Here is a 12,757-nt window from a genome sequence, read left to right as displayed (position 1 = left end):
GTTTTTTATTACAGTAGCACGTCATTGGTGCTCTCCTCCTCACACTGGAACTTATTGAACAGCTTGCTTCCATTGGGCTTCGAAGATTGTTTGTTTTGATCATGGTTTTGGGAGATGAGGATTAGCTGTGTGGGTGGAGGTCGAAGCTCGAATTTTGGGAGTTTAGGGTTTCTGGTACTGATTTGGGGGATTTTGGGTTTCTGGTACTGATTTGGGGGGTAGTGAAGGTCACATGTGAATAAAGGGGCGGGAAACCCATGTAGCATGGGTGACGAGAGCCACGGTAGATTTTTATTAATATTTTAATCAATCCATTAGCCACGTCAGCCATTTCCATCTGTTGGCTGACGGTAAGGACTAAAATAACAAGAGTTAATTGGATTAGGGACTAAAAGTGGTAAAATAGAAATGTAGGGACCAAAATAGAAATGACCCCAAAATGTAGGGACTAAAAGAGCATTTACACCTTTTCTCTATCTTTGTGCGTGTTGTGCTCCACTCTCTGCTCTCACTTCTCACTTCTCATTTCTCTCATCTCCACTTTCCACCCTCACTTCTCTCTATCTTGTCACCGCTCTCTCCTTCCCACCCATCACCATCCCGAAACCTTCCTCGCTCGCGCTAGAGACAAAATCGTCGAAGCTCTAAAGGATCCTATGGGTTGGGGGTTGAGCCAGCGCGAGTTTGTGGATTGTGCTATGGCCAGAGACGAACTCATTGAAGCTCGCCTTCCACGCCAGCGCGGGTTTGTGGGTTGTGCCATGGGTTTTTGATCTTTCTCTCTACTCTAACTGATCTGCCATGAGTTTGTGATTTGTGATGTGGGTTTGTGTTTTGTATTGGTTGCGGATGCGTGAGTTTGTGGTGGGTCGCTTATTGCAGGCGGTGGTAGTGGTGGTGGACGTTTTGTCGTTGGCAGTGGTGGTAGGTCGTTGGGATGGGTTTAATGCATTAATTCTTGGATAAGATAAACCGGACTAGTGCTTTGTAACTTTTTTTTGGAAAGTGTAATTCATTAATAAATTAAAGATATCTATTAAAGAACTTGTGCCAATTTCATTAATCATTTCAATAGGAGCTAATCTACCATGAGAATCATAGAACATGAACTCCATTTAAATTTCAATAGCATGAACTATAACTTTTTAACATTACCTGTAATAGTTCCTCCATTACGTCTTTCATTGTAATGATTCCAACGACCTCCTCATCCGAATTACCTGGATGAGACTCTACATTTTCATGTAAAACATTTCCATCTCCTTGTTCCCTTCGTTTATCCTGTGATGCCAAATTTTCATCTTGCTTGATGACATTTGCCGTTCTAGCACTAAAGTAATCTGTGTCAACTGAAAAAAAGAGAAGATGAATCTGTGGAGGTACTTAGATACCCTTTCTCGTCAATTGGACATACTCTTGTAAAATGCAGATTCACAACCTTCAGATCGTAGGTAATTCTGTTTTTCCATGAATTTGACTATGGCACTGATTTAAATATTTAAAAAAAAAAAAAAAAAAAAAAACAAAACCTACAACTAATGTAAATATGACACTAGTTTTACCTCTATGATCTGCTGGCATTGAACGTGTATGGGTGTTTATAGTAAGCATGCTAGGGTTGCTGATTGAACTATTTTCTGGGGTTTTAGCATCCTTATTGCTCTTAATGACAGCCATGTGGCCGTGACCCTTCTGGAATAAGTTCAGTACATCATGTAGTGGCCAATTGTCATATTCCCTATTATAGAAGAGAATACAATGTTATCCCATTGTCAAGCAAAGAAACATAGCACAAACATTGAACAAAAATTTGTAATGTTTTAAAAAATTACAAATAATTTTAATAATAAATAGCATGTTATGCTGTTAGCTTCAACTTTAGCATCAAATACTGTGAAATGTGAAATAAATTCTTATACCTAGGAATACTCCTGATTGCCATATATTTTATTGGCATTTCATCTTCAGGGTGGCAGAAGATCAAAGTCTTAACCTATATCCCAAAAAATAAAAGAAAAGGTATTTGCAAATATACAACACCAAAGATATTGCAGTATTAAATGACTGTCCTAGATTTAAGCATCATCTGGGCATTGTTTTTTTTCTCCATTATACTTGAAACAATTAACAGCTTGGAAATCTTCCTGTAAGTGCTTTCTCACTACTTACTCTTCCTTTAAAAGGTATACAAATTTACCAATTCATATAACCAGTAATGATGGTTCATATAGATTAATATTCTGCACAAGTGTGAAGTAAGCAATAAGAGATATGGAAAGCTTTGAATCAACTATGTGAGGTCCTTGCAAGAAAGTAACTCAGACCTATCAGTTGATAGTAAACTCTAGTTCCTGAGTTCCTTACCAGAATGAGGCCTACAATATTTGTAGGATATCTAGAGCATATAGGTATACGGCTGTGACCTTTTCTCATCATTAAGCCCATTGATGCCAAATGATGAAGATGAATTGCGATTGTAAGCAACAAGAGGTATAAAGCAAATGCAATAATCAGTTAGAGATGAACAGAGGGGCATATATGTTGAGTTTGCAATTTATATCCAGGGAAAAGGTCTCAGATATAGGTGTCATGGCATCTTTAGCAGTTTATTATGTTAAATCCAGAGCACCAGTAATAATAGAAGTTTCATGATGTGACAACTCTCCACCTTTCCTTGCCTAATAATGGATAATAGCATATCTACAATTAAGTGCCTCAAGAATTTACACTCTTTAAGTATCATTGTTATCCCTTACTTTACTTGCTTCAAAAACTTGGTCTAAAAATTACTCCTTTTATTATCGAGCTAAGCATATTTATTCATCCCGAAGAAAATACAAATCAAGCTAAGCATGTCCTGGATTCCCCCATGACTAGGCCAATATTGAACCATTTAGTTAACATATATCACATACATACATTAGTAAGAAATAGGATTTGCACTTTTTTTTGCACCTCATTCAGTTTGACTTGTCATTATGTTTATATCGATTAGATCATAGCAATTGAATTGGATGGTGAAGCCAATACTTAACAGTTCTATATTCTTCCCTAATTACAAGAGGTTTGTCCCAACTCTCTCCTCCTCAAATTCTTTGTGTGTGAGTAGGAGCAGTCTATGTGATCTGGTTTCTGTGTGTGCACTGAAGCTTGAAACTATTGTGGTATCCTATTGTCGAATGTCAGAGAAGATTCTTATGGTGGAGGACAAAGGAGAAGTAGTCTTGTATAACTTAAGTGCTCAAAAAATTAAGAATCTTCGAGTTAGAGGGCTTCCAAGCTTGTTTGTAACTTCACAGATTATGGTTTATGAGGAGAGTCTAGTGTCAATTATGGGTTGAAATGTCGATTATCTCAAATTTGTCATGCCCTAGATCCCTAATTATTTGTATAACATAGGTAAAGACACATGCATCTTTCAATAAGTAATACACCTTGTCAGTGTTCCATAGAAAGATGACATCTTGTAAGGATTATCTTTAAAATCTTTAAAATTTCAATTCTCTCTTCCATGTTCAGTCTTTAGAATATGTTAATGGAAACCTAAATTATGTGAATAACTTTGTTTGTTGTCTACAATTCATACTGTGAAAATCCATTTTAGTTGAGACAGATCGTGCTGGATGAAGATTGGGCTGTGGCATGTGGATTTACACCTAGAAAACATGGACACGACATGCTTCAGCAGTAGCTGTTTCCCCCTTTGGCCTTTTAACTTCTCCTAGTGCTTCTTTTCAATGTTTTTTGCCTATCGAGTAAGAGTTAAAGTCCACTCATCAAGCCACATATATAATTTTTTTTTTTTTTTTAGAGAAATTAATAATAGACTTTATTGATTAAATATCACGGTGTACAATTAGGAAGAGAAAAGAAGGGCATTTTTCAAACCAAGAATAGGTTTCCTCTTTCTCTTTGGCAAAAGAAAAAGAATGAAAACTTTCACAAATTAAATTAATGTCTTCAAGTATCCACGCAACCTTAAGAGGGCAGACTTTATCAGAATTGAGATGATCCACAAGTTCACCAAATGTACTTTATGCAACAATGTCAAGGAAATAAGTGCTTTGACAAAAAATTAAAGCCTTCCTCGTAACAATAGCAATAATTCACAGAGCATTTGAAGCTTTATCTATTCGCTCACAAGTAGTAGCCATAACTTCTCCTTTGTGGTTTCGGATTAGCAAACATATGCCAAATGTATGAGCAAATTTGGTTGAGAGATAGCCACATTGAGTATTGAGTTTGAAAGTATAATCCGATGGAGGTGGGGACCATTTGACTGGCGTTGAAGTCTAGGAAAAGACATTTTTCTTATTGGCTTCCATGAATTCCAGAGTGTAGAGAGAAGCCAATAAGCCAGTAATAAAAAGGAACAAAATGTAGTTTTGTAAATATTCCCAACTCTTAACCTAAATACAAAATGTAGTTTTGTAAATAAAAAGTGTGTAAGGGCATTATAAAATAGACAAATTTCAAGAAAGTTTATTTTATGCTAAAGTCTACCGTCCTACGTGATATCTACCCCCTCTATAGCTCTATGCCACTTCTTACTTTTACTTCCTTTATAAAAATTGTTACACATACATCCTGTTACACACACATTATTGCACACCTTTTACTTTTTAAACTAAAATTGTAAGTTGAATATGTGTTTTTAAAACTTGATTTATCTTCAACTTATTAAGTTATTATTTTAATTAAAAAAATGTGTATAAATAGTGTATATGTATCAAAGTGTAAGTGACAAACACTACCCCCCCTTTTTTTTTCTTTTTTTTTTTTAATTTTCAGTTCTCGTATCATTCATTCTCTTTCATAGTCCATTCAATGCTACAAAATTCCTCTTCTTTCTCTTTCTTCTTTGTTTTCAGTGCTATTTTAGTTTAATTTCTATTTACTTATCTTATGATTTATGATTTTTTTTTTTTACTATAGTTATCTAATTTAGTTGAATTTAAATTCTATTTATTTTATGGTTTCTTATAGTGATTTAATTATATTTAATTTCTATGAATAGAATTTATTGTAATTGTAAATATAGTCTAGTTTGTTATATACGAATATTTAATTTCTACAAATGTTATGGATTTATGATTTTTCATAAGAATTAGAGAAACACTTGATAAAAATTGACCTTACGATGCTCGATCGGGTGTTTAGCTTGTTAGTATTTTTAAGTGTTGATAAAAATTACACTAATAATAAAATAACAACAATCTTGCATATTATATACGTGTTATGACTTACTTTGGGTTTAAGATTTTTTTTCTTTTAAAACTAATGCACAAAGACATGTATGTATATATGTATGTCATGGGTTTGAGTTTTTCTTGAATTACAAATCAATATGATGGTTTTACTTTGGCCCCCACAAACAAAACTTCTTGCTTACACCCCTGCTAGAGGTTGCTGCTAGAGTGGCAAGTGCAAGGGAATTGGCTCATCCATGGGAACCAGACCTGCACGTCCATGTCCCATAGGAAATGGGGGCCACATTTCGAAGAGACTCCAATTGAATAGTTAATATAACATATATGGACACCAACTATGAGTTTGAGTCTAACTATGTTATACTAACCAATCTCTCTTGTCGTTTTTATTTAACGTGACACTTTATTCCCACGTGTTTACCCAACATCTCCCATTTTGTAGCTATTAACTTGTTATTTGTAACAACATTTTTTTCTTCCCTGCATCAACTCTATGTGAACTGCAATGGCACTGCTTGGTTACATATGTACAAGTATAATTATGATGATTCCAGAAATCTTACAAGATGCCTGGATGTGGTCCATGTGGACTATGAGCTTTGTGTCCTATTCAAATTTAAATGTGAAGATATTTCTTTGGGTGAATGCAATTTGCAAAAAACAATATTTGGGATGCATGCAGAGGTGAATGAGGGTTATTGAGAACTTAATGATATGACCAACTAAATTTTATACTTTTGTTAAAAAATACTGTTTTATCTAGATAAATTGAGTATTATTAAATAATATATGAAGAGGGTACCTACTTATTAAAAAAAAAAAAAAGGTTACCTTAACAGTTTGTGTGTTATGTAAAACATTAGAATTAGTTATTATTTTTTATATTGCTTGACTAACACTTCGAACTGTTTTCAAATTACAACATGTTGGCAATTTTTCTTTGCACAAATACGATTTTGTTTGTATTGGACACATCAGAGATGGATTATGAACACTGGTTGGCAATTTGGCATTTGCTTGAAGTCATGTCTTTAATTTAAAAGCAAATCTTTGAATTAAATTACATGATTTGACTTGAGCTTGCACAAGATGAACTTTCTGAATAGAATTTTCACTTCTGATTTTTGTGGCTTTAAATTGTACGATGAAGTTACACTTTGGACTTGATAAACTTGTTGAGTTTTAATTTACAAGGTAGGTGGTGAGCAGTTTAAAGGACTTGAAAAACCACAGCGTACGTAGGAGTGACCAGAGTTTTGTGAGTTTTGCATTTGATCTAGCCATGCTACACTGAGATATAACTTTTCAAAATTATAATTAAGTATCCAGATAATTCTAAGCATTAGTTCAACTAGTTAAGGAGACTAAAATTATCACAGGTCCTTTTCCTTGGAACTAAGAAAAATTGTCCTTTTTGTTTTCTCAGAAACAGAAAAATTGTCTTAAAGAAAACAAAAACCTAGCTAATCCTGTTTCTGTGAACCCATAACTAATGTAAGGGATGATTTCATATGTGCCTATTCAAATGATTTTATCGAAAAGATAATTCTTAATTCTTTTTTGGGTTCATGCATGGATGATGGAGTACGTTTTAATATTTTTATGGGCTGGCTTGAACTCAATCCACACTCCACAATATGGAAAAAAACTAGTTTTGTCCCAATCACCAGCGAAGACAATTTTCACTATGGTCTTTCCCGTCAATTTTCACTAGGAAAAACCAACTGCTTAGAATTTTAGAGCTTTAATCATCGGTCATTATATATGATTTACATGCATAATTGGCGATCCTTCTTAACATATAGATTGTCCAATAACTATTATTACTTGTTAGATTCAAGTTGATACAGAGGACCACCAATTATGCATGTAAATCTAGTGTTGCATAAACCTATTACTTTTTTTTTAATTAAAAAAAAAAAAAGCCTATTGCAACGAGATTTTCAAAATCGTTGCAATATATGGAATTTATTGCAACGAGATTTTCAAAGTAAATCGTTGCAATATGTGAAATTTATTGCAACGAAAATCTAGTGTTGCATAAACCTATTACCTCGGAATTTATTACAACGGCTTGCATCAACTTTTTTGTCGTTGCAATAACACCTATTACAACAACATTAGTTGTTATTGCAACGACTTTTTTTATTGTATTAAGTCCTTTTTCTTGTAGTGTAAGCAATACACTTATACAAGCACATAAATATGCAAGAGTTTATCTAAAAACTTACCAAGTTAATGTCTAGAGTGCCTACAGGGCAAATTATCTTCTGGTTTTTGGTGGAGTCACTCGGCCACAAACCATGTATGGTGAAGTTTATAGGAGACGGGATTGTGCAATGTGATAGGCCATTGCAATAGGTTGGTGGCCACTATAGGACAAGTTGGAAGTAATCAAAAGCAAAAGAAGCAAGGACAAATAGAGAGAAAGGAGAAACAAAACAATGAACCACTTTTTTTTTCTTAAAGCAAATATCTGATCAATCTCTTCGGACTGAGATCTATTTATAGGCAGCCTTCCATACCGTTAAATCTCAGGTTTACACATTTTCACATCAAGTTGCGGGTTGGTCTATACAAAACAAAATCTTAATTAATTAACCTAACCCATTAATTCAAGCTTACCCAAAGAAGGCATGGTGAATAAATGTTCATGGAGCCCAACAATTAAGTTTCACTTGAAAATAGGATTACTTGTTGATCAAAACTATTTAAATAAATCTTTAAAGAGTCGAGAGACATCTTCAGAATTTTCTTTGAATTGATGTAGTGAAGTATTTTCTTTAAAGCATGAAACAAGCATAAAACATCACAGTACTACGGCAGAACAATAGGACATGTTCTGTAACAACAACCTTCTTTTAAAGTGGGATAAACACGCCATTAGTACTAGTTGGGCAAAGTTTATTCCAATAAAGCAACAAAGTTTGTGGACAGTCGATGAAATTCTGTGCTAAATTGTCAACGCAAATGCTGATTTCCAGAAGTACGTTTGCTTTATTGCACCACGAGCGTGGTTTAAATCCAATTTTGCTCGTAATTGCTGCAAAGATATTTACTTTTGATGGTGTAATGTTTGCTTCGGCCAAATAACGGAGCAGATCTACCGAGTTTTTTAGTTCTAGGGTGGTCTTAAAATACGAGAATGTATCTAACAGTTTCTCAGAGCACATTCCGTGCGCCTCCCATTCATGGCTCCAAAACCGTTTATCATCCCCATTCAAATTAGGCCACTCACGTTGCAACTCGCTCATCAATGGTCTGATCTGCAATACTCATATCAAATCACAAATGTTCAATAATGATTTTTTTTTTTTAGTACAAATAACACTACAAGAAAAAAGACATAATACAACAAATATTATTGCAAAAAAAAAATTTAATATATATACTATTACATTTCTTGGTTGTTTTTTTGTTGTAATAGTAACTTAAATTTTTTACATCAATATGAGATTATAGCAATAATTATTATGTTACATTAAAATGTGTTGTTGTACTAAGGTAACTCTTATTTTACATTGAGATATGTTGTTGCAATAGGTAATTTTTTATTTCACATCGAACTATATTATTGTAATAGGTTAAATCTTTGTTTCACATCGAATTTTGTTGATGTAATAGAGGTGAGTAATTGAGTAGCGGGAAATTTTGAGAAATTGATGCTATTTTTTTTTTCATTAATTTCCTCTCTCTCACCCATGTCTATCCTTTTTTTTTTTTTTTCTCATCTCAATATTTCTCTTTCACCACACATGTCTTCCTTTTTTTTCTCATCTCAATTTCCCACTTTCTCTCACCACATCTATCTTCCTATTTTTTCTCATCTCAAAATTAACTCACACACGCCTATCTCTATCTCCTTTTTTTTTTAATCTCAAATTCTCTCTCTCTCTCTCTGTCTCTCTCACACCTACCTCTCTCTTTTTTCTTTTTCTTTTTTCATCTTAGTTTCCCTTTCTCTCACCCACGTTTATCTCCATGTTTTTCTCATCTCAATTTCTCTCTCTCTCTCTCTCTTCCCACGCCTCTCTCTTTCTTTTTTTTCTTTTTTTCATTTCACTTTCCCTCTTTCTTAAGCTATCTCAAAATTCAAATTTATCTACTAACTACAAAACTTATCTCTCAAATTTCCATCTCACTCTCATATCAACTAACTCTAAATTTTCTCTCTCAAATTTTAGTCTCTCTTAATTCATAGTCTCCTTGGAAAGACTCTTTCTCAATTTAAAGATTTTCTCTCTAACTTTTAGGTAATTTTTTGGTTCTTTTAATTGTACAGTCTTCAAGTAGTATTGTTTTGTATGTGTTTTGTTTTTAGAATCAATGATGGTGTATATTGCTATCATTGTGTTGTGTGTGTGTGTATATATATATATATATATGATGTTTTTCAACTTTATACTTATTTTCATTTCTTTTCTTTTTTTCTCAAAATAGGTGGTAAGTCAATGAAATGGTCGTGAAGCATGCTTGCATAAAACCTTTGGGAAGAAACTTTTCTTTCATGTTGTATTGATTTTTGCAAACTTTTTGAAACTATGTATTTGAATATAAATTCAACAAGTTGTGTATATATTTGTGTTTTTTGACATATGTATTGAAATGAAGTATTTCGAATTTTTCTTCTTTTATGCATATCTTTAATTTGTTAGTATAGTACCTAAATATGGTTTTTGAATTGCAAAACAGGTTAATAAAAAATTATTATTTAAAAAATGATTTATTTATTTTTAATTTAAAAAATTTTAATAAAAAAATAACCTATTGCAACGAGATTTTCAAAGTAAATCGTTGCAATGTATGGAATTTATTATATCGAAAATCTAGTGTTGCATAAACCTATTGCTTTTTTTTTTTAACTAAAAAAAAAAAAAAAAAAAAAAACCTATTGCAATGAGATTTTCAAAGTAAATTGTTGCAATATATGGAATTGATTGCAACGAAAATCTAGTGTTGCATAAACCTATTACCTCGGAGTTTATTACAATGGCTTGCATCAATTTTTTTGTCGTTGCAATAACACCTATTACAACGACATTAGTTGTTATTGCAATGATTTTTTTTTTTTTTTTTTTTTTTTTTGTTGTTGTATTAAGTCCTTTTTCTTGTAGTGTAAGCAATACACTTATACAAGCACATAAATATGCAGGAGTTTATCTAAAAACTTACCAAGTTAATGTCTAGAATGCCTACAGGGCAAATTATCTTCTGGTTTTTGGTGGAGTCACTTGGCCACAGACCATGTATAGTGAAGTTTATAGGAGACAGGATTGTGCAATGTGATAGGCCATTGCAATAGGTTGGTGGCCACTGTAGGACGAGTTGGAAGTAATCAAAAGCAAAAGAAGCAAGGACAAATAGAGAGAGAGAGAGAGAAGAGAAACAAAACAATGAACCTTATTTTTTTTTCTTAAAGCAAATATATCAATCTCTTCGGACTAAGGAGGTTTACACATTCTGATATATATAGGGTTGTGTTAACGGGCACCGCACGGTGCCCGTTAAGCACTATATATATATATATATATATTGTGTGTGTCAGTAACATTCTCCATATATATATATATATATATATTGTGTGTGTCAGTAACATTCTTCATATATATATTGTGTGTGTCAGTGTGTGTGTGTGTGTGTGGGGGGGGGGGTGTATTTAATTCGGCATGCTTAAAATTCCAAACACCTCATTTCTCATGTCGAAGGATACAATGACGTAATCCTTTGCAATACTAGGGGCCATACCAGACCAATGATAAACTCCATTCAAGTATATTTCACGAAATCAACCAGGAAAATTGATATGAGAAACGGTGTCACAGTCAACTTGCCTCCAAGAATTAGTACTTAAGGTGTAAACCTTAACATGTGTATGCATAATCATGTTAGGGTCATCATTCCAATAGGAGAGAATTGTAATTACCTTGAAGTCATTAGAATTGGAATCATAACCAAATGCAGAACCAATGTCTTCGTAGTCAACATTAGATGGAAAGTGGATAGGAAGTGATGGAAGAACCTTGAATTCTCTGATTGTCGGATTCCATAAGGCGAAGTCATGGATCTGATTATGTTCAACTTTGTGTGGGCCCTATCCATGGCCAACTTTGTGTGGGCCCTATCCAGGTCACATGGTCCATAATAAGAACAAAACCAATAGGGGGCCCACTACCTTTAATACCATCTTGTATATTATAATACTAGTATATTATAAAAGTTAGATCTCTCAAAATGGTTGATACACAAAATAGTGACACGTGTCTCATTTTCAATGCAAAAATCAATTATACATCTCAAACGCCACATAGTAGACAACTATTGGTATATGTCACTTCTTAAACATCACATGGAAAACAACTATTGACACGTGTCAATCATTTTGCTATGTGTCACCAATAAAAAAAAGTTAGATCCCTGAAATTGGTGGATACACAAAATGATGACATGTGTCTCATTCTTAATGCAGAAAACAATTACACATCCCAAACACCACGTGGTAAACAGGTGCATGTCACTTCTCAAACGCCACGTAGCAGACAACTATGGGCATGTGTCCATCTTTTTGCTACGTGTCACCAATAAATAAAGAAACTTAAATTGCACTATTAATTGCACCATTTTATTACATTTCAAAAGTAAAAACTCCCGCTTTTTGAAAGAAGGCAAAAAGCACTCATTCGGGAAAAAATAGAAAATATCAGCTAAGAGCATGGACGACGTCTCTTAAACATGGATGACATTGATCGATTGTTCGAGTGCTTCAAGTGTGGCGTCTCTCCTCCCCGTAAGCTCTCTCTCTCTCTCTTTCGAGAAAACATAACAAATTTTCACATTTATCATTTTCCTACACTTTCTCGCCAACCAAACAGTGCGTTAAGTTAGTTTTATTTGTTGTTTTCATTTGCTCTGTTCACTTGCAATGCTAGATTAGGGGTTTGATCTATCTTTGTCTCACAAAATTGAGTGTATATCATTGATTACTTACAAGTTACAAGGATCTTAATTATCTGATTTCAAGAATGATTGTAATTTAAAAGATTTAAGAATGATTGTAAATTTTGAGTCACACTGTGGCTTCAATGCTAGGGTTTGGGGCAATTATTATGTTTCTAAGGTTTAGGGTTGAAGGACATTGATTTTAATTTGTGGTGATAAAGTTCATCATGTTGGGTTTCTCTATGTTGGTGTCGATTGGGCATTATATATGTGTGTGCGCGCTCGCGCATGTGTATTTAGGTCCGTTCAGATTGAGGGAGAGGAAGTGGGGATGGAGGGGAGCAGAGTAGAGTTGGCCAGAAATTAGCCTATTTCCGGTCAACTTTACTTTACTCCCCTCCACTCCCTCTCAATCCAAATGGACCTTAAGGGATTTCAGTTTCTGCGATTTCATGACAATTATTTCCTTGCGTGACTCGTTCTAATGATTGTGAGAAATTTGTTGGTACTTCTGTTTCAGAATCTGCTTTTAGAATTTATTGCAACGAAAATCTAGTGTTGCATAAACCTATTACCTCAGAGTTTATTACAACGGCTTGCCATACCCCAAT

This window comes from Quercus lobata, chromosome 9, assembly GCF_001633185.2.
Source record: "Quercus lobata isolate SW786 chromosome 9, ValleyOak3.0 Primary Assembly, whole genome shotgun sequence".
Classification (NCBI taxonomy): Eukaryota; Viridiplantae; Streptophyta; class Magnoliopsida; order Fagales; family Fagaceae; genus Quercus; species Quercus lobata.
The sequence above is the reverse complement of the archived record's forward strand: the minus strand, read 5'-3'. Positions refer to the sequence as shown.